We start from the raw sequence: 23,796 nt of genomic DNA, 5'->3' as shown, positions 1-23,796 counted from the left end.
GTACTTGTTGCCTATAACAAGGATAGCCCTGAAGGAACGTACATGTTTCCTATACAAGGACAAGCCTGGAGGAAGGTATTTATTCCCTATACAAGGACAAGCCAGGAGGAAACGTACTTGTTTCCCATACAAGGCCAGGCTTGGAGGAAGGTACTTGTTGCCTATAACAAGGATAGCCCTGAAGGAACGTACATGTTTCCTATACAAGGACAAGCCTGGAGGAAGGTATTTATTCCCTATACAAGGACAAGCCAGGAGGAAACGTACTTGTTTCCCATACAAGGACAGGCTTGGAGGAAGGTATTTATTTCCTATACAAGGACAAGCCCAGGAGGAAACGTACTTGTTTCCCATACAAGGACAAGCCTGGAGGAAGGTATTTATTTCCTATACAAGGACAAGCCTGGAGGAAGGTATTTATTTCCTATACAAGGACAAGCCTGGAGGAAGGTATTTATTTCCTATACAAGGACAAGCCTGGAGCAACGTACTTGTTTCCAAAAACAATGACAAACAAAAATATAGCACTTTAAAACTTGTATCGTTATGAAAGACAAACATTTTATTAATCGTATTTTGAGACAAGGTACTTGTGAGATATGCATAACGTTTTGAGAAAAAAATCATTCTCGTAAAATGATTGTCACATTTAATACAAACAATATCAGGGTATTGATGTGCTGTTAAAATCAACAGAGGAAGAGAACGTTAAGAAGTTATACTGTAATGGCTAGGCCTTACCAGTTATACTTAAACCAAATACATTTAATAAATTAATAATTTTATTTATTTAAATAATTTGTTTATTTTAATTTCAACTGAAGCATCTTTAAGTCACTTAATGGTAAACATAAATTAAAAAGCTCATTAGAGCAACGCTTCCCAAACGTTTAACATCCACGCCCCTCTTTAATACGTTTTTTTTTTTGCGCGCGTCCATCTATTTTTTAAATGAGTGAAAGAGTGAGTTATGTGACGAGATATAATACACAGATATGTATTAAAATGTTATATGTGCTGTAGTAATTACTTATTATTTGCATTAACAAAAATGTATTAAAACGCTTAATTTTGCACATTATTGCACTATTGATTCTACCCTAATTGCTCGCCCCCACGAAGAGACCTTTTGCGTCCCACATTTTAGGAAACGCTTCGTTAAAGGAAATTGTCTTGTATAACTAAAAACAAATGTTAATAGAAGTTAAATTAAATCTAAAAAGCATTGTCCAGAGTTTTAATGATGCACTCGCCTTTCTTATTTGTGTACCCAACGTTGATACTTCGGATGTAGAAACCCAATATCGTGCATAAAGAAATATAAAATGTAAACGCGAAGTATATACGATCAAAAAGTCATAGTCAGTTGAAGTACATGTAGACTCTTTTCAGTCGTTTTGTATGGCGCCCATTTTATCTACTCAATTTAGGTTTTGACATTACTGGACGAAGAAAGAAAAGTTATAAGTTAGTGTTGCACACATGTCAGTCACGGTTTAATTATGTTTCTGTAAAGTAATATTTTTTTTGAGATGCTAAGTAACTCATACAATTATGTAGTGATTATCGAAAAAATTGTACAATTACATTTTTTTGAATAAAAATTTCTTGCATGCAAACAGATTGCAAGAAAGTGAAATGTCGTTGGGAATTTTATAATTTTTTAATATATTTTAAACTATTCTCGCTAAACAAAAACGTCAGAGAAACCACGACATACACCAATCATTAAATATTCACGTTAGTAAACTCTTCACTGTCACTTATTAGGCCTAATTTTTAATACAAATTGACATTATAGATAACAAGCTTCGTTAACGTTTAAACTCTGAACAATTAAATTAATTTTTCATTATAATATTAGCCTTACATCATTCATTTCTTGGTGATATTGGTATACGTAAAGTAATAGTTCAAACTTTTTAAAATTGGATAAACGGATGCCATTGACTTCACTTTTCATTAGATATCATCACATTTATTACTTTTCATTATAAAAATATCATTACTAAGACAGTTCATGAATGTCTAATTTGATTTTACTTTCTACTACACATTGCACTTGCACTCTCAATATTTTATTTTAAAATGATCAGTAAAGTTATAGTACTGTATTTAAAGAATTAAAACTTATAAATATGTGAAAAATACACATCATCAGCATCACATATTTTAACATTTAATTTGTGTTATCAGTGTTTGATATAATCATTAACTGAAATTTTCCTACAGTTTAACGGACGCAAGAAATGTGTTTTAAAATCTAGAATATTAATTGAAATGAAACAAAAGTCAAACTGATCTATTGTTTTAACAGTTTCCTGCCTTTAATCAGCAATCTTGTGAGTACGCAAATACGGTAACTGATAAAGAAAACGTACCTTCAGTATGCACAATGTTTTGATACTGTAACTGACAGAGTATAATGGCCATTTCTTTGGGAGATGGTTGACCAGAAAATTTCTTACGTTCGTCCAGAGTTAGTTGTTCTGAGTCAAAAACGTCTACCCCACTGAAGTCGCCCAAAATCTGGACAGCAAGAGTTGAGAGTATAGTTTGATTTTCGAACATACTACCCATGTCTACTACGATAAGAGAAATATGTTTTAGTCTAACCAGTTTTTACTACTAAGCTAGAAGACTAAAGGTTTGATATCGTGATTGACTGTAAGCATTGATTCTGTCAGACCTTTTAGTGTCTGCAATACTGCAACTAATGTATAAACTTTCACCAACTTAGCTTGCCTTACACAAGTAACAAGCAGCGTTCACTGTCTACATAAGATACTTTCTTTACGCACCAATGACGTCACAGCTAACATAGCCAATCGATTGGAGCCTTTAAGATTGTCAAGTCTCTTTCTTCGATGTTCCCAAAATAGGAAAATGCAGAACACTTATTAGCTAAATCCACATGAGAATTAAATATCTGTCATTAAAAATTACATTTCCAAAAATCCAGAAAATGGACGCAGATTACAATGTATAGAGATTTTAAAAGACGTTTGATAAAAAGTCTTTATATAGTTAAACCGAAAAATAAAATAAAATAGAAGAGTGGTTATTATACGTAGTTTAAAAGAAGACAATATATTTAGAATATCAAAAAGTAAAATTGCCAAGCTTGTTGTGGTGTCTCATGCTCAGCAAAATGTACATGGAGCAAATGTTAAATGTTTTCCATTTAATATTTTAAATATCGAATGTTGCAATGATCACAAAAATCCCCTTTTTTATGTTTTTGTTTTTATTTATCTGCCACTACTTCCGGATATTTCTAAATAGGATTCTCATTAGTAAAATTAAGTGCACAGGAATGACGATAATTTAAAACCTTCACGTAATCATGAGGTTCAAACGAGAAGGCCTCCCAGTGGCACAGCGGTATGTCTGCGGACTTACAACGCTAGAATCCGGGCTTCGATACCCGTGGTGGGCAGAACACAGATAGCCCTTGGGTAGTTTTTTGCTTAATAACAAACAAACAAACTAGAAGGTGAAACACATAAGTTGTTGTTGTTTGTTATTAAGCACAAAGCTACACAAAGGGCTATCTGTGCTCTGTCCACCAGTATAAGTCTAGCAGTATAAGTCCGCAGATATGCCACAGGGGGGCAAAACACATAAGAATACAAGGTCATTGTCATAAAAGATCATCCAGTGTTAATATTAAAATATTCTACTGCTTTATCGGGCCTTTAAGTCTAGCATGACATTTAAACAGTACTCAACAAAAACAGAGCATGTCATAATATATCCTCATATGTCAGTTGCTGGATATGAGCCCTATCAAAAATCTAGCCTTCAAAATTTTCTGCGAGAGTGTACCAAACAAACAACTTGTATGGACACCATTATCTAAGTCCTGCAAGAGTGTACCAAACAAACAACTTGTATGGATACCATTATCCAAGTCCTGCAAGAGTGTACCAAACAAACAACTTGTATGGATACCATTATCCAAGTCCTGCAAGAGTGTACCAAACAAACAACTTGTATGGACATCATTATCCAAGTCCTGCGAGAGTGTATTAAACAAACAACTTGTAGTAACACCATTATCCAAGTCCTGCGAGAGTGCACTAAACAAACAACTTGTAGGAACACCATTATCCAAGTCCGGCGAGAGTGTACCAAACAAACAACTTGTATGGACACCATTATCCAAGTCCTGCGAGAGTGTACTAAACAAACAACTTGTATGGACACCATTACCCAAGTCCTGCAAGAGTGTACCAAACAAACAACTTGTAGGAACACCATTATCCAAGTCCTGCGAGAGTGTACTAAACAAAGAACTTGTAGGAACACCATTATCCAAGTCCAGCGAGAGTGTACAAAACAAACAACATGTAGGGACACCATTATCCAAGTCCAGCGAGAGTGTACCAAACAAACAACTTGTAGGGACACCATTATCCAAGTCCGGCGAGAGTGTACAAAACAAACAACTTGTAGGGACACCATTATCCAAGTCCTGCGAGAGTGTACTAAACAAACAACTTGTAGGGACACCATTATCCAAGTCCATCGAGAGTTTACCAAACAAACAACTTGTAGGGACACCATTATCCAAGTCCGCGAGAGTGTACCAAACAAACAACTTGTAGGGTTATAGGGTATCGTATCTTGCTGTTAAATTGATTTTATGAATCTACATGTTTTTCTAACATTATGAAAGCATTTACATATATGTATATTTATATATTAATATTATTTTCTAACACAGACGTGAGATTTATTAAAATAAAAGTACAATATCAAGAACGTTTTATCTTAGTTCATGAGACTCTTCAGAAGAGAGGTAGGTTGCATACATATGAAGAAACTATTTTTTAAACATATATTAATTTTTTAAAAAGGTTATACTGCTACGAACTAGTATAAATACTCTAAAATCCTAACTATACTTTACAGAATTATAGAAAAATTTAGAGGTATTTTATATGCAATAACAACATTTATATTCTCCAGAGAGCTTTGAACGTTACTCAGCAGTAGCAAAAGTATTAATTGGAACTGATTTTGGGCTGGTGTTATGTTAAAGTTACATCTTATTAATTTAACTTGATTAATAAATGGAAATGTGAAATCGTCATTTGAATATTTAAATTATTCCAGTTATATAAAATAGTATATTCACTGTTCACCTTAGCAACATTGCGAAATATTAGGAATATTTCAGAGCCAAAGCTATAAAAGTATCTTCGTAATTCACTACAGAGTTACGTGTTGAAATACGATGGTTAGTATTACTAGAACGTAGAATAATTTGTGATGTTACATTCAGAGATCTTTTTGCTCATATTTTTATACCTTTATTTTGTATTTTAATTATGTCAGATGTCGCTGAAACATGATGTAATGTTGCCCTTCACAACAAGAACCTGAAAACACTAAAAATAAATACGAAGCCCAATCTATCATTCGAATCACCATTTATCATTGAGTTATACCGGTTCCTGGGAATTCCACTTATCATCAGTAACCAGGAAGAAGAGCAACTCGAAAAAACAAAACTAGGCTTCCCATAATGGTGAAGTGTATATTATATTATATGAAAGTGACCAGTAGTGATTCGAATGAAAGATTGGACTCATATTTATTTCCAATTTTTTATATAGCTTCACTGTTGAATAATTCAGAAGTATAAACTGGTTACGTAAGTTCTACATTTTCTTCAAATCTTATGTAAAAATGGGTTCACGGTGGTAAATAAAAGAAAACTAAAAATGCCATTCAAATAAGAAACTGAAAGGCCACCAGAAAGAATATTGCATGATTTTGAAAAGCAAAAAAATTAAAAATAAATGAACTACTTGTTTCGTAAAGTCAAAACATTCAAATAAAAGCTTCGGTTTGTTCAATACTGATATTATTTACGAAATGAAGATTAGATCAGATATGCTGCATTGATAGTGAAACTGATAATATAAATTGTGTCTAGTCCAACACTACGCTGCCTGTCGTATCCCAGTCGGCCTGACAAGCTCTAGTATTAGCCAAAAGGCCTTATTGGCACTGGATATGACAGATATAGTGTGTTTGACACATCATAAAGTATCCATTCGTCTTCGCTTTTACTCAAGTTTTCAATGTACGTTTCGTTTCTAATAACATTATGGTAAAGTGAGCTATGAAAAGGATATCCAGGATATCATTGAATCAGAATTTAACGTAAAGATGTTGAAATTGTCTAGTTTAACCAAAATTAAACGTAAAGATGTTGAAATTGTCTAGTTTATCCAAAATTAAACGTAAAGATGTTGAAATCGTCTAGTTTATCCAAAATTAAACGTAAAGATGTTGAAATTGTCTAGTTTATCCAAAATTAAACGTAAAGCTGTTGAAATTGTCTAGTTTATCCAAAATTGTACGTAAAGATGTTGAAATTGTCTAATTTATCCAAAATTAAACGTAAAGATGTTGAAATTGTCTAGTTTATCCAAAATTATACGCAAAGATGTTGAAATTGTCTAGTTTATCCAAAATTAAACGTAAAGATGTTGAAATCGTCTAGTTTATCCAAAATTATACGTAAAGATGTTGAAATTGTCTAGTTTATCCAATAAATCGCACATTAAAAACAATTTATAATCGAATTTGTCTGTGCATTTTAATATTGCTTTTGTGGGTGTTTAAAGAAGTTGTACTTGTAAAATATGAAGCCATCAGACTGATCTGCATTTAACACGTTTCTCAGGAGCCAAGGGGCGTCTCCACAGTACAAGTTGTTGAATATTGAAAGTAAGTTCAATCCGGAACTACCAAAGAGAATGGTTTTAGACTTATATTTTCGAGACAAGTTTTCGTTTGTTAATTGATAAATATTTAAGTGAAATACAACATCCTCAAGTCTCCATACTAGCTAGTACTATGGTCTACCTGCTGAGAGTAAATTCAGTATATATCAATAAAGCCACATTCTCAGCATCATTAATTAAGCAATTGCCAACCTTTTATGTTTCTGATATCAACTCTTCATGTTTAGATTTCCACTGAGATACGAACGATTTCACCTGGGATTAGATAGGGAAGGTCAAAGCATCACGATAGTCAGCAGTAGGATTAGCAGACAAGAATACTTCAATAGCAGCTAAGACATAATTTTGTACTCGGCTTGCTGCACAATACTTACCAAGGTGGTTCTAAACGGTACGTCGAGTTGATCAGATGTTTTCAATAAGTTAACGATATACTTCTAGCTTGAAGATCAAAAATATGGTTTCAGGTTTTAATAGTTTATAAAATTGACATTACCTGAAACGACATGATCATATCTCGAATTTTTGAAAGAAGTATCTTACAAATGTTTTAAATAAACAACGGGAAATTGGTTTTCTTCTTTATCTCGTAATTTTCTTAAATGAGATATTGTTTTTTTTTATATCTCGATTATAGTTTTAGGAACGTATTTTTATATTAGTTTAATTTACAAACTTAGATCATTGAATCGAGCAGAAGGAAAATACTGCATTAGAAGCTTGAAAGATTATTTATTAATTAGTATTTTTATCTGGTTGATTTAGATCTCTTGATACTCAAAAAACAGGTAAAAAAAGATTAGGATTACAGTACACAATACAAGAAATCCGGTAACTAGAACACTCAGTTTTTCTTTGAGTGTGTTGCATCTGTTGAAACTGATTTTTAAATCTTACAACAAAATAAAGATCTGATAATTAAAACGTTAAAGTAGAAATATGTTTATTTATATCACTAAAATAATATACGAGAGTCATTATACATAAAAAATCGAACGATTTTTGTTTGTTGCAGTTTGTTTCAATATTTATAAGAGGAAATAGAAAATGCAATGTTACTCAGAGGTTTAAGGGGTAAAATACCGAAGCTCTCGGTAAATCTGAGAGCTTATAATGCTAAAAATCAGGTTTTAATACCCGCGGTGCTGAGAGCACAGATAACCACTTCTGTAGCTTTGAGCTTAACAACAACAACAAAAACGAATATTTCAATAAAACATAATGTGTTTTGTAAATATAACTCAATGCATCGCATCTTGTTCTTGTTAGTTATTAAAAAAAAGTTTCAAATGAGATTTCTTTATGAGACTAAGTAGAAACTTGATTTTACAAGGTATTGTATGATTGTATCGGATAGAAAGGTTTAAAACCCGCTTTATACCCACGTGTAAAATTAAGAATAAATGTGAATCAAGCTAACAAATTTATTTATACTAGTGTAGGAGTTTATTGAAACTAGAACATTAGATCTTGTTATTTTATTCAGGAAGATCCTCCTAAGTTAAAAGTAAGTTGTTTAAATGTTCCACTTTCTCTGTTTATCATATAACAAAACTCCTTGATAATGTTACTGATATTTATAACAATAACGAATGTACAACACTACCTTTCGCTTATACAAAGCTCATATTATTCATGAAGATCCTCCTAAATTAAAAGTATGTTGTTTAAATGTTCCACTTTCTCTGTTTATCATATAACAAAACTTCTTGATAATGTTACTGATATTTATAACAATAACGAATGTACAACACTACCTTACGCTTATACAAAGCTCATATTATTCAGGAAGATCATCCTAAATTAAAAGTAAGTTGTTTAAATGTTCCACTTTCTCTGTGTATCATATAATAAAACTCCTTGATAATGTTACTGATATTTATAACAGTAACGAATGTACAACACTACTTTACGCTTATACAAAGCTCATAATATTACACATATTAGTTACAATGATATTCAAAGTATCATAAATATCCTGATCAGCATATAAATAAATTAAACAGCCGTATTTTAATTAGGTAGTGAAAAAATATTTTATCACTATATATATATATAATTAGATGTACTTCCGCAGGGTCCCCGAAACTGTTCTATTTCAAGAGTAAATAAAACCAAAATTAAGAGTAACAAATATTTTATTTCTTGCTTTTGAAGTTCATATGTCATACTGTGTTGTATCCTACAGAGTGCATAATCCTTTTCGTGATTAATGGCATGCGCACTTTGGCACTGACGTCACGATAGTATATTAATTGCAACGTTAAGCGTTCCTTATGTGACGTCATTTTAGTGTTTACCGACTGACTGACAAAGAACACGCTACTGTATAGTGATTAAAATAGGTGACCCCTCCAGGTGGGTTTTGGTCCCCTTTTAGGGGAAATTATATACAGTGTTACTGACTTCTCAGTAAAGGGTGTAAGTAAGAGTAATATGAACATTTTGAGGATATTTTTGCTTTGCACGTATGTATAACGTTCAATTTCATACGGCTTATTGAAAATTTTAGAAAAACAAAGAAGGTGCTAACCAACAATCACACAATTTCTAGCTTTTTTTTCTTCTGTATTTCCAGGAAATCATTTGTACTTCTTGCGTTCTTTTAAGTAGAATCTGGGACAAACATTTGTATGTGTGTGTATATATATATATAGTTGAAAAATAGAGGTAACAAATACTTAAAACGTGTGTTTCTCTTATTGGCTTGGAAATATAAAGAAGTAACTACAACATTTAAACATTTTACTCCGTTGTGTTTTTAACTATACTGAGTAATTTTTTAAAATTTTGGACACGAATTCTTCATTCACATCGTAGTGAAACTTACGAAATAGTCCTATTTCAAATGAATATTCGATAGTTGTATGTAATACGTGGATAACTACCTATTCATAAGGTTTTCATAAGAAGCAGATTATTGAAATAAATCTCAGGATCGCCAAGAAAATGTTCTTCTCAAGCAAGGTTTTAATTGATTAACAAATTTAAAGAAAGTGATCTGTTATTGGAAAAATGTCGAATTTTATTAACTGTAAAATATCTAGCTTTACTGAGATGTAAAATATCGTTTTATTAGCACGTAAAATTCCTAGCCTTACTGAGATGTAAAATATCGTTTTATTAACAGGTAAAATATCTAGCTTTATTGAGATGTAAAATATCGTTTTGTTAACAGGTAAAATATCTAGCTTTATTGAGATGTAACATATTTAGTTTTATTAACTGTAAAATACCTAGCTTTACTGAGATGTAAAATATCGTTTTATTAACAATAGTTTGCCTTTCAATAAAACTAGGTATTTTTTCTTACAATGAAACTAAATATTTCTCCTTACAATAAAACTAAATATTCTCCCTTTCAATCAAACTAGATATTTTACCTTTCAATAAAACTAAATAATTTTATCTTTCAATAAAACTAAGTATTTAAAGTTCGGTAAAAACTATTCGTTTTAAATTATATTACAAGTTACAGAAATTAAGATTTGTTTTTAGAACCGGTACGACATTTCGATCACTGGTGCAATCATTCTCAAGTACACAAAAAAGAAAAAATGGATTTCGGCATTTTGGGTCCGTGGAGAGCACGGTTTAAACGTGGCTGTCAATCCCCTACTATTTGACTAGAATAGCTACTCATTTTATATTTCTGTAAAGCTATTTTACATGTTAATAAAACTAAATATGTTACATCTCAGTAAAGCTAGATATTTTACCCCTTTCAATAAAACTAGGTATTTTTTCTTACAATAAAACTAGTAAACTATCTAGTTTTATTGATGCGACGAATTGAAAATTTAAAGATCTTTAAGACCAAATAGCTACGATAGTTGTGCATCATTTTTAGCCAAATAAATTAAGCGTTCTCGTGAATACCAAAAAAAATCCATTAGTTGTAGTGATGTAAAGAATATCAATAGTGCATTATATAAATAATAAGAATTTAAGATTTCTCATTGAAAATCTTGTTATTTTCAAGTCAAATAATCCCAGAACACAGTACACAATAAAGATCAAGGAACACTACATTATAGTAGAATACGAAAAGAACAAAACGTCACAAAGCGATACTTACAGAGAATTCTAGTCTGGCAGTATGTGGGTGCGGTAAGATAAACACACTTGACTCATTTTTTCAACGTTAGAAATGGAGAGAGAGAAGAAATTATTTGACTATACACTTGAGACACAAAGTCTACAAATTTGTTCTGAAATGGTATGATAGCTGATATGGTTCAATGAGAAAAGTCTTACCTGCAGCAGGATTTACAATTTTCTCTAGGGCTTCAGTGAAATCGTGAGATATAAGATAACTATTTACACTAACTTTTTTAAGCTTTGAGTGAAAAAAAAAAGACAATAACGTTCTAACAAAGAGTTCAGTTAATGGTTGCGGATGTCAAGAGGAAGAACGAAAGCGATGTCTCCTGGTATATATACACTATTAGAACTGAACTACTTTTTGTATGGATCAATTTTAGGTTTTTTGAGATAATTGTTAGAAAAATGGATTATCGTTTTCAGTATATGTATAGATGCATAACGTAGAAACGTTCAATGAATCTCGATTTTTTTTGTCATAAAAAGTTATGAGAGACGTAAAAAAATACAACTTATATTATTAGTATGGAAGTGGCTTAAGTTTTACAAATAAACAATATAGTAAACTAAGAGATTGTAGGTTTTACTTTTCTCGCAATAACCTAAAAGTTGCTTGTTCTTGTTTGTACATCTTTTACGGAGGAGAATACTTTTGGTGCAAGGTTATTCAAATCACATTAACGCTAGCACGCAATAGATAAGCACAGTTCAATCCACACCCCATTTTCACCGATATATTTGGGGAGTCTCAACGGTAGAAAAATTAATATGATGTTGAATTTTTTTTCTGCCAAGTAAACTATATTTTCTGCAAGTCTAAATTCTGTTTGTCAGTGTCTAACACGCGAAAATTGTCAAGGAAAGGAAATCACATTTTGAAAATGCGCGAGAGAAATAGATTAGCCAAAAATATCAGGGGAAATTCTGTTGAGATTGATATCAGCAAAACAAAATTGCTAGAAGATTGAGTTTTGCAAAGGTTTTGTTTGTTGCGAAAGTTCGAGCAATGCCACGCAAGTGGTACCCGTGCCTGATTTTGAACTTATCAACTACAGGGAACGCATCTAGTCAACAATATTCATTTCTAACTCTTGGGCTACTCTAATAGAATAGTAGGATTTGACTGTCACTCTTATAAACGCACCCATGGCCCTAAAGTGCGGATCACATTTTTTTGGGGGAACGGGACGCAAACCATGGACCCCTCGGATCTACAAGCCGGCAAGCTAACCATTAGGCTATTTCTGCTCCATTTTGTATAGAAGAACTTTAATTAAAATAATGTTAAAACAAGTTTGTGCATTGAATTTCAAGGGAATAATTGGAGTATAAATTACTTACATTTTATATTTCATTCGATTTGAAGCCCAACTAAGATAAGGAGGAGCTATAGTGTTAATGAATAAAACTCAGGCCCTCTTACCTGAACTCTACCAAACTAGAAATACTTATGTACAAGTGATAAACGAAAATTTTGAAAATTAACTGAATTCCAATTCATGTGGTTTGTACTGTTTGTTTGTTTGTTTTAAGTTAAGCACAAAGCTACACAATGGGCTATCTGTGCTTTGCCCACAACGGGTATCGAAACCCGGATTCTAGCGTTGTAAGTCCGCAGACATACCGCTGTGCTACTGGGGGGCTGATTTGTAGTGAAAATGTCGCTAACATTTGTGGTTAAATTTTTGTTCGCATTTGGTTTACCATAAAATGTTGGCAAAATTAACTAATAGTTTTTGAGATATACAGATCAAACATACAATACACGCATACTAGGGTTATTGCAATTGCACAGTCACTTTATATGAATCGAAAACATTAAAGTGAATGTCAGCAAATAACACATATTAACTCAATATCCACTTAAGAAAAAAATCCGTTTTTTGTAGGATGTTAAAACATTACTGTTCCGCTATATATGTACTGTTGAATTATTCAAATAATTTTTAGATGAAAAATGTATTATCGAAGACATTTTTTAAGATATCATTAAACATTAGAACAAAATATGGATGAAAATATACTTATCTATCTGTTTCTATATCTTTAAAAATTAGTGCAAATGCTGGGTTTTGAATTTGCAAAAACAACAACAATATCTGTTTTATATCTTTAAAAATTAGTGCAAATGCTGGGTTTTGAATTTGCAAAAACAACAACAACAACAAAATAAAAAACAATACAAATCGATGTTGGTTCTAAATAAAAAACCACACCAAAACTACAAATGATAATCATATATTTTGACGAGCAGATAACAGTTGAAATCCCTCAGCACGTGTGGAACTATTTGTTTTGATAAAATAGGTCGTTTTCACAATAGATACCAAGTAATGCACAGCGATAAAGTCCAATAAATCAATCTCCTTCAAAATTAGCTTTAAAAAAAGTACCAACAAAAGCCAGCCGTTTAATTGAACGCGACAAAGCACTCATGATTGTAAGACAAGCACGACAAGATGATTATAAGTTTACCAATTAAGACTTTAATTAACCAGTCAAACTTTGTACATCAGAGTTTACAACCCACTGTGGCTTTGTAATAAAGATTACATCGTTTTCTGAGGCATTGAGCCCCTCTCCTACACTTATCTCATCTTCCAAAATGATAAACGAGTAAAGTAAGTTTTAAATCGTAATCCCACATATCTACGTACAGCAATACCCCATCTCAATAAACATGTGACCTTTATTTTTATTAGATACAATTTTATTTTGTACTAATAGCTTTACAGACAGTTGTTTAGCACAGGAAAATTAGATTTTTAATATAACATCAAAGCAAGCAAGTGTTTAGTAAAAAAAGACTACTTAGGCCACAAATACTTACAATTTTGTCCAATAGAGCATTATAAGAGGCGTGAAATAGGTATTTAAACTTTGTTTATTTGTTCAGAGATTGGTTGCATTCGCTACATATGATTGATGTCACTATATAACCTGAATGGGAGTTTGGTTTACAATCCTATATTCCTTAATTGGAATAAATAAGCTATGTTCCTTTAATTCCTTTAGCGCCAGTTAGTCCAAGTAGGAAACAAATGTCTATCAAAAGCTAAACACAGTCAACTAAATTGCGCTGTTTTACTGTTAAAAACCGGTTTCATTTGCTCTTTATTCCTCTATTATATGGGTCGTTCTGAAGCTGAGTATTGTTATTTATGTTTGACATCTAATTGAGAGTTACAAAGAAATTACTTAATGTTTTCAACTCTCTTTCTTTTCATCTCAATTAACTAGTTCTCAAATTTACAAACGTTTCATACAATAGAAATCTAACTTTAGACAATGCTTATTTACTTCTTGCTAAAATATTTTTCCAACTTATAAAATCCAACTACAAATATTGTTCAAATGCATAAGGTTTAGAAAATACACGATCACTTCTAGCTACAAACATTGTTCAAATGCATAAGGTTTAGAAAATACACGATCACTTCTAGCTACAAATATTGTTCAAATGCATAAGGTTTAGAAAATGCACGATCACTTCTAGCTACAAACATCGTTCAAATGCGTAAAGATTAAAAATGCACGATCACTTCTAGCTACAAACATTGTTCATATGCATAAGGTTTAGAAATGCACGACCACTTCTAGCTACAAACATTGTTCAAATGCGTAAAGATTAAAAATGCACGATCACTCCCAGGTACAAATATTGTTCAAATGCATAAAGTTTAGAAAATGCACGATCACTTCCAGCTACAAGCACTGTTCAAATGCATAAAGTTTAAAAAATGCACAGTCTCTTCCAACTACAGATATTGATCAAATGCGTAAAGTTTAAAAAAAAATGCACGATCACTTCCAGCTACAAATATTGTTCAAATACATAAAAGTTCAGAGAATGTATTATTACTTCCAGCTACAAAACTCAGATAATGTACGATTACGTCCACCAGCAATTGTCATTCAAATGCAACAAATAAACAATCACCTGTAACCACAGTTCCATCTGTGTTAGGAGATTAACAATAAACAATCATGGCTGTGAAGTAAACTATATTTGGTTTGTTTGTTGTTAACCACAAAGCTACACAATTGGTTATCTGTGCTATGCCCAACGCGAGTATCGAAACCCGATTTGCAGCGTTATAATCCCTCAAACTTACCGCTGAACCATCAGAAGAAAAGCCCACCTTTCGAAAGCGCTCGGATTATAGGGTTTTTATTCATTTCTATCAAGAATTTTCGAACCTACGTGTTTTTCTAACATCATGAATATAAAGTATTAAGGTGTATTAAGTAAAAGTCAAAACTGGGGTATCATGATATTATGGTTTTCAAGAAAAGTTCGAAACGTTGGCTGTATTAAGTTTCGACATAGGAAAAGTCGTTGCATAAATATTCCGAAAAAAATGAGCTGTATAAAAAACATACCATTCTCAAATAATTAAAGGGAGGAAAGATTAAAATGGTCACATTTGAGCTACACGACGACAAATGTTAATTAAAAACGGACTTTTTTTTCATAGAAAATTGTCTTACAGGTATTTTCTAACGTTTGCACAGCGGACTTTCTGATGTAGTCCAAGTAAGGCTCATACGATAAAGAACTAGTTTCTATAGGTTAGTTCGATAAAATATGTGGGAAAATAATGACACGTTCAGATGTGTAATAAAACGTTAACGTAATAAGCGTCTAGTAAAGATTAGAGTTCAAAATAGTGATTGTAATTAGCATCATCTGATCACCTAAGCCAATCTGTCAATATTAGATACATTGTTTCCAGAACAATGAGATATGCAGCTTTCAAACACCACTTCAATAAAGATCAAGGAAAAAGGAAAGAAACGTGCACTGAATAATAACATTTCATGTATTTCTCCTGACGATAGCGAAAACAGCTGGTGTTCACGAGTCTTAAAGCTTTCAGATTGGATAAAATAAAATACGTCTGACAAAAGCTCTGTTTTTCTTCAACTCATTCTTGTATCTAATGAGTGGTTTCTAATTAATTCTAGGAGGTTAAAAATCTTAGGGGAAGATAAATGTGTATTTATGACACTGTTTTCGAAACTGTTTAATATATTATAGCTTAGTTAGTATGGAAACTATGTTTAATATCCAAAGAATGATGTACAACAGATCGAGTATGCAGTAAACGCTTCACATCCTCTGTTCACCACATGTTATAGCATTAATTTACATGCTACTTACGTCAACAAGCCGTAATGGGTAAGCCTTAAATGTTGTCAATACCGTTCTTAGCCTAAAAAGGGTGGACTGAGCTTTAAGTTTTATTAATACCGTTCTTAGCCTAGAAAATGTGAACTGAGCTTTAAGTTTTATTAATACCTTTCTGAGCTTAGTAAGAGTGAACTGATCTTTAAGTTTTATTAATACCTTTCTGAACCTAGTAAGGGTAGATCGAGCTTTAAATGACATTAATACCGCTTTGAGCTTAGAAATGGTGGGCTTAGCTATAAACGTTGTCATGTCTAAGTGAACATGGTAAGGGTATATTATATAGTTATAACATAAATTCCACATGGACATTCAGTTTTTACTATTTTATAGTCATATGAATGTATGCGAACTTGTAAGTATATAACTTCAAGAAACGTTTAGTCGAAAGGAGATATACTGTGATTCACTATATTTGTAGCAAAAATTAGATAGTAATTTCGTACATTCTTTTTCCATAATGCACTGCGATCTATAGCCAGAAATGGCATTTGAAGCTTTTCTATTTTTCTAATCCGAAAATGTAATGATATATGGCTTGGCATTGTATCGCACTGTAGCTCTCCACTCTCCAGTGCAAATTGTAAGAGTAGAATCCTGCTTTATTGTCAGGTTCGTATGATATTCTTTGAGGAACAATTACACCCACCTTCTGCCCCTCCACCTCTTCTCACAATAAAGGCATCCCTATCCGCAGCCCGATAGGCTAACACTTAGGCCATGCTCGGAGCCCTGCACAACTGAAAATATATTTAAATTTTTGATAATTCAAGCACAGTTTAAACTTGAAACTAACTTGGCATTTTATTTCTAGGGTATCACGGAAGAAGGTTATCCGCTGATTGATCAAGTGGTAATATATATATTAAGTGTTTTAATATTCGAGTAGCTATAGTGGCTGGGAATTTATTCATTTTCAAATTAGGCATGGTATAAACTATTTTTCTACACTGTACAATTACATAATAAAAATGCTTATCACAATAATTTGTTTTAGCTGTTTACTTTTTGTGACAGTGTTAACTAAGACTTAGTGAAACGTGTTTGAATTTTCGACAACGTTAATTTCTCTGAGCAAAAAGAACTTTACTGGGTCCGTGGGCTGCTAGATTAGGGACATGACAGTTACTTAAACAGAACTTCATTAAATAGACACCAGGGAAGACAAAATAAATATTATTAGGAGAAGATACTTCTCAAAGTGTGTTTCCTTACTTGCTCGTCAAAACCCTCTGAAGTTTCGGTTGCATGTACACGCGCTCTCACTTGTACGTAAGCAAAACGAACATATAGCAATAGACCCTTAATTTATCAAAGTTCCTATCTGGAGGTGTATAAAAAGTACAATGATTGAATAATGTATAAGCACACGTGCTTATCTGACAGTTGAGCTTTTCCACTTCACCTAATCATCAAAATTGTATTCAGAAAATATTCTCGCCATCAGGGGGCTACTTTGATAATATGTTTGTGTTACGTCCCTAATTTATTTTAATAATATACAATATTCACGTGATTGTGACAACTATTTCCAACATACCATATAAAATGATGCGAAAAAGATTTTACTAATAATTATGATGCATATTTTAAAATGTGGTTAAAGAGTTACATAAAAACACGTGTTAAAAGAGGGTTTTGTCAAATGTTTGGATATTGTGAAGTTTATTTCTGAGTACTGTTATTGTGTTATTATTTTATCTTTTTCTAACATAGCATTGCAATCACTTATATACATGTTAGAATAGCATAGAATAGCTAAAGCAACATCTTTAAACAACTCTCAGTGGTCAATGGTAGGCTTCAGCTTATAAAACTCAAATTCAGGGTTAGATTCCAGTGATAGAAAACCCACATAGTCCATTGTGAACTATTTCGTCAAACTAAAACCAACCAAGTAGCCAGCTTTAAAACATTTATTTTTGAATGTCATGTACAGGTGTTTGTTAACCAGTGTATTGCAGCCAACTTTAAAACATGTGCGGACGTTTGTTTACAGGTGTATTGCAGCCAGCTTTAAAACATTTTTGGTTAAATGTCATGTGCGTATATTTGTTTACAGGTGTATTGCAGCCAACTTGAAAACATTTCTTGTTTAATGTCATGTGCGTATATTTGTTTACAGGTGTATTGCAGCCAACTTGAAAACATTTCTTGTTTAATGTCATGTACGGATGTTTTCTAACCAGTGTATTAGTGTATTGCAGCCAACTTTAAAATATTTCTTGTTTAACGTCATGTGCGGATGTTTGTTAACCAGTGTATTAGTGTATTGCAGCCAACTTTAAAACATTTCTTGTTTAATGTCATGTACGGATGTTTTCTAACTGGCGTATTCCTACATGTGTGGTATTTGATGCTAATGTAACGATCCGACCATTTATGGCGAAGCCAATCTAAGTCTATCAGTTTTAGTTTGTGAAATAATACACTGATATACAAAAGACGCCAAAACTTTTAGAACTAAGAAAAACGTTCAAACTATAGGCTAACTAATAGAAGCGTTGAAATTTGTAACACGCTTTTCTTCGTATTTTTATAGATTCTTATAATGTTTTTAATGTGAATCGGTAATTTCGCGTTGTTGTTTAAGTTGCGAACATAAGAAAACAATATAAGTTTCGATATTTCAAGTTTATTTGTACTAAGAATTTTGAAGGTAATTAACAACGGAAGCAGGAAAGTTTTCCTTCCAAAAGCGCTCGGATTGTCGAGTTTCATATCGCTACAGTGTTAAGTTTAAATTAAGTAGAAGTTTTCAAGGGACACGTATATTATGACGAAGATAAGATTAACAATAATATTTTTTTTGTTACATACAATCAAAATGTTTTTATTTGAGATCGATGTACAGTCTCAAATCTATTCTACTTGTTTCGAGCCTTCAACAAGTCATCTTCAGAAACGTCAGAAGAGTTTGAAAACACACTCCGTTTCAGTAGGAGAATTTGGGGAGCTTCAGCGCTTTACAGTGATAATTTGTTTTTACAGGAAACTCTGAATTAAACAAAATAAAGCTCGTCAAACATTACACCAGATTCTAGAGTTTGAGACAACGGATATTACATTTCCTCATGCCGAAATTTGAGGAGAACTAAGCCTAATTCCAAATTACCATATATTCGTTACTGTAGATACATACAGGACCAAACTCTTCGTTGTAATTTCAAACTGGTATATTCCTACAAAATATATTATTTCGATACGACTGTTTAAATAGCTGTTGTATGTTACTACATAATTTCTGCCTGTACAGTTGTATAACAGCTATCTTATAAGATGGATAAATGTAATTACGTTCGATTGAATTGATGGAGGATGTTAATGGTAATTAGTATTTTCTATTAACAAGGCATACACGGTTCTTATAACAAATTTCAACAAAATATGGTACAAGGTGTTTTAAATGTAGACCTTTATAACTCTGCGAAAGAAGTCGTTTTAAATATGTATAGTAACTAAATTGTACATCCTACTTTGTAAGGATGTATGTTTAAAAAAAGTGTTCGAGAAATTTAGAGTAATTATTTAGTATTTACGAACATGTATAAATTCGAACTATTTTCAACTAAAGTAATGGATAGGTTATCTTTATTGCTATTACACGTTTTTATTCCTATTTCTATCTATTAACGCATGCAGGAAATGCTGAAGTATACACTGTCTAGTGTGGTATATTACCACAATCAGTTATTAGTCTGTTTGTATTGTCAATTATAGATATCAGTTATCTGTCTGATTTAAGACATTATTATCTATATTTTTTAAAACTAGTTCATTTGTGCAGGGCTCGGAATGGCTCAAAACTGATTGTTTAGGAAAAATTAAAAATAAAGAAAATAATCCGAATAATCCAGAAAAAAAGAAACGAAATAGCGTCATCAATTTGTGACCTAACAGTCTGCAGTAACTGAATCTTAGACTTAAAACTAGTAATTAAATATTGTAAAATGATAGGATGGTAATACATCTAATACATCGTCAGTTCTAAACTAATTATATTTTTCCATTAAGATATGAGTTGAAAACTATAATTATTTAGCTATAACCCATCGTGCACAGTAGAAAATATAATTACATACCCATCAACTTTTGTGTATTTCATAATATTTGCCAGTTTTCTGTTACACCCTATTAAATTTCAGCATACATTTATAATTCCACCACTTATAAGAATGAAATTACAGTTGTTTCTAAATAATTATAAGAAGGGAAAAAAAAGCCTATATTATTTTGAAAGTCTGATGATGAAGGGAATCAGGTACGTAATTGATATTGCATAAATTCAGTCTTCAATAATAAACAAATACTTAAACAAGCAGATAGTTCCGTATTCTAGGGGATGGAAAATGTTGATCATTACACCGTAACATTGTTTGTTTGTTTTTACAATCTTAATGACGATGAATTCACTGCAATGTTTCGGGATAAGTTTTTTGTTTGATGTTAAGCGCAAAGCTATAAAATGTACTATTTTTACTATGACCGTCTCGAGTATCGAAATCCGATTTTTATCGTTATACGCCTTCAGACGTACCGCTGAGCTATTAAGGGGAGTTTGGGATAGAATTAGTTATGTAAATAATAAAGCTTATCCTTCTGCATATATGGCATATCTTTTTTTAAAATATCTTTAATATTTTTAAAAAATCTAACTTTAAGGATGAAATTGCACCATCGAATACATTAAGTATTTATTAATTTACTTGTGTTCGTTGTGAACCGAGTTATGTCAAGTTTTTATCACGAGGTGGCCCTGGCGGTAACAGTTTAAAATGTTTTTAATATGCCTTGGGTAAGTGTAACAGTTCCTTATAAGGATTTTAACTAACTTATAAACACAATCTCTGTAGCTTGTTGTTTAACAGACCAAGGCTAGAATTTAATTAGATATTGTATGTTGTCAATTCGTTATTAAAAGTTTCTAGGTCCGACCAAGTTGTATTAGAATATCGATTTATACAGTTTCTTGACCTTGAATAATACTAAAATCTTTAACTAAAGATTTGATTTTCAACTCTCCACAAAACTCGATTTGACTCAATATATATGTTTCACATCTCTGTTATATCAACTGTTTCCTCACAAAAGTTTTTAAAATATGCAACGTGACATTTATACTCTTTTTACAATAGAAAATAATATGTAGTATTGGTAAATAAATAATTGGAAATAGTTTAAATTACTCTAACGCTAAAAATCCGGGGTTCGATTCTCCGCGGGGACAGAGTGCAGACAACCCATTGTATAGCTCTGCAGTAAAAACAACAAAAGCAAGAACCTAAAATCGTTGTGCTGTAAGAATTGAAAACAAAACAAAACAATTGTCTTATTCATATTAAACTTGTGCATAATAGCGAATTGGTTTAAACATTCTAAATCCTAAAACTTTGTTTTAGGGTTCACGTTTCAATGTAAATAATTAAAAGCTAAGGAAGACGTGAATTGAAAGTAAATATAAGTCGAATATTTTATGTGCTTATCAGTTATCATTTCTGTTGATAAACTTAATAAAGACCTGTCAGGACAACCAGACTACGAAAAATTCGCTGAGTTAGTTTTCCTTTGAATTTTTGAAAGAAACAGTTTTTATGTGACCGACTGCTTGATTTCAACTGAATACATTATTACCTGCAAATCACAAGAATTTAATTTTAGAAGAATTCTTCAAGGAAGCATGGCTGGTTGATTATCTCTAAAGCAAATAAAACGTTCATCGGGCAGTTAGTTTGTACCGCACGAACACATTACTGAATTATCTTGTCATTCAATGTTGTTTTAGTCTTAACAGTTCGTTAAATGTAATTCTTTTAGTGAATAAGAAAAATAACTTTTTCTTATCATTTTCATATTTAAATAATGCAAGAAAGTCATTGTTCGGGTGTTTTACTAAAGAAATGCGCGATAAATCCTTATTTCATTATACCAATAGAATGAGATTGATATGAGTTTGTAATTTCTATACAGATTTTGGGATTGTCGCTAATTTGGATCGTCTAGAATCGACATTCTTCTTCAAGAAACAGTGTTAAAACAAACGTATGCTGAAAATGTACTAATATGTTTGATGAGTTAGTAATTTGTATTAATTATCAGCTTCAATCGTTTCTTTAATATTTGTATATATATCTGCATATATATTGTTGATTAATGTAAATAAAAGGATTCCGTCGTTCCTTGTAAATTATTTGTTTAATATTTATGTAAATGTGTTATGTGGCTTCTAGCTATATATATAGGGGAATTTCGTAATTTCTTGTCGGTTATTTGTTTAATATTTATGTAACTGTGTTCTATGGTTACTTGCTACATATAGGGAAATTTCTTTATTTCTTGTTGGTTAGTTGATGCCCATGTTGATTTGTTCTATGGCTACTCAATGTAAACAGAGGATTGTATTTTTTTTCACTGGAATTTGGTGATTAGAAAATACGGCCAGTGGTTAGCGTGCCGGACTGTGGACTAAAGGTTATCAGCTTCACGTCCCGTTTCTGCAACAAAAAACATCGAGCTCCGCACTTTGTAATCGCGGGTGCGTCATAAAAGTGAGGTCAAGTCCTATTATTGAATTAGAGTATTCCACGAGTTGGCGGTGGGTAGTGTTGACTAGCTGCCTTCCTTCTAGTCTATCGCTTCACAGTTATGGAAAGCTGGAACAGTTTGCCCTTGCGTAACTTTGTGAAAAAATCAACAACAACAACAAAATAGCCTTATAGTCTTAAATTAAAGCTGTTAGTCTATTTTTATTACCATTTTTAAACATTAAACTATAAGTTTTGAAGATATCAAAAATATTGGGTTATATTATTTCAAATTCTTAAGCTAAATTTCAACACTTAGAGTCCGATAAGATTTACAAGGATATTTATATAGGCTGAGCATTTAAAACTGTTGCTTTTATTTTTCTCTTTTTAATATATTTTTGCTACTAATTTGTTTTTGTTTTGGTAAATGTGCTCTGAGTGATAAAATCAACATAACTGGTTTTTATCTAAAACGAAACTCAGTTTAGAAAACTGCTTTACTTTGAACAACAATCTTTATAAAATTCGGAGGAATGAATTAAAAAGTAGATATACAAGTAATAAAAAAATTGCAAAAATTAAGTATGATGTAGGGATAGCAATGCCAAAAAGTACAGCAACAAGGTAGGGAAGAGTACACAGAACTATACAAAAATCCCTACATAAGTAGCAAGATCTTTTGAAGAAGAACTTTTATCTACAACTAAATGTTTAATTCCTGTCAGTTGCATGAGTTCAGTTTTGAATAAAACCATTTGAACTGAATAGTGCTATACAGTGTTACAGTGGCTAATAACCATAAGCTTGTAAGATTGATTCATTCCTTACTGGCTACTTATGTAGGGATTTTTTGTATGGTTTTGTGTATTTTTCCCTATATTACACTTAATTTTTGCAATTTCTTTATTAGTCGTTTCCCGTTGTTTTTAAACAATTTCATTGAAGTAGAATGACAAGTGAACATTTGATTTATTTTTATAATTCAGTGGTTTTATATATATATATATATATTGTTACTATCATATCAGTTTTGCCAGTTTCTCTAATTTTAGATTACATTGGGGGCCAGTGAAGCTGGAATGGTCCTCCAGGACAGTATAAGTACACCAGAGAGCTGGACCAACATTAAGAGGATACTTGTTGAAGCCATGCCTTCAAATTTCACATCAGTTTATTGGATGTGTGTACAGTCGACTCCACCACAAAAGGTGCC

The 23,796-nt window shown here is 32.0% G+C and overlaps 1 protein-coding gene across 1 annotated transcript in view; it reads right to left on the bottom strand.

Moving 5' to 3' along the window:
- The window catches only part of LOC106464558 (corticotropin-releasing factor receptor 1-like), a 69,532-nt gene extending 66,786 nt beyond the window's left edge, over nucleotides 1–2,746 (bottom strand). Inside the window, exon 1 of the mRNA XM_022392291.1 lies at nucleotides 2,382–2,746. The gene's annotated coding sequence lies outside the window, so the exon portion shown is untranslated. The remainder of the gene's footprint in view (nucleotides 1–2,381) is intronic.
- Between the last annotated feature and the right edge of the window lie 21,050 nt (nucleotides 2,747–23,796).

The sequence above is a fragment of the Limulus polyphemus genome, unplaced genomic scaffold (genome assembly GCF_000517525.1).
Source record: "Limulus polyphemus unplaced genomic scaffold, Limulus_polyphemus-2.1.2 Scaffold1687, whole genome shotgun sequence".
Taxonomy (NCBI): Eukaryota; Metazoa; Arthropoda; class Merostomata; order Xiphosura; family Limulidae; genus Limulus; species Limulus polyphemus.
This window is presented reverse-complemented; position numbering and strand designations above follow the sequence as displayed.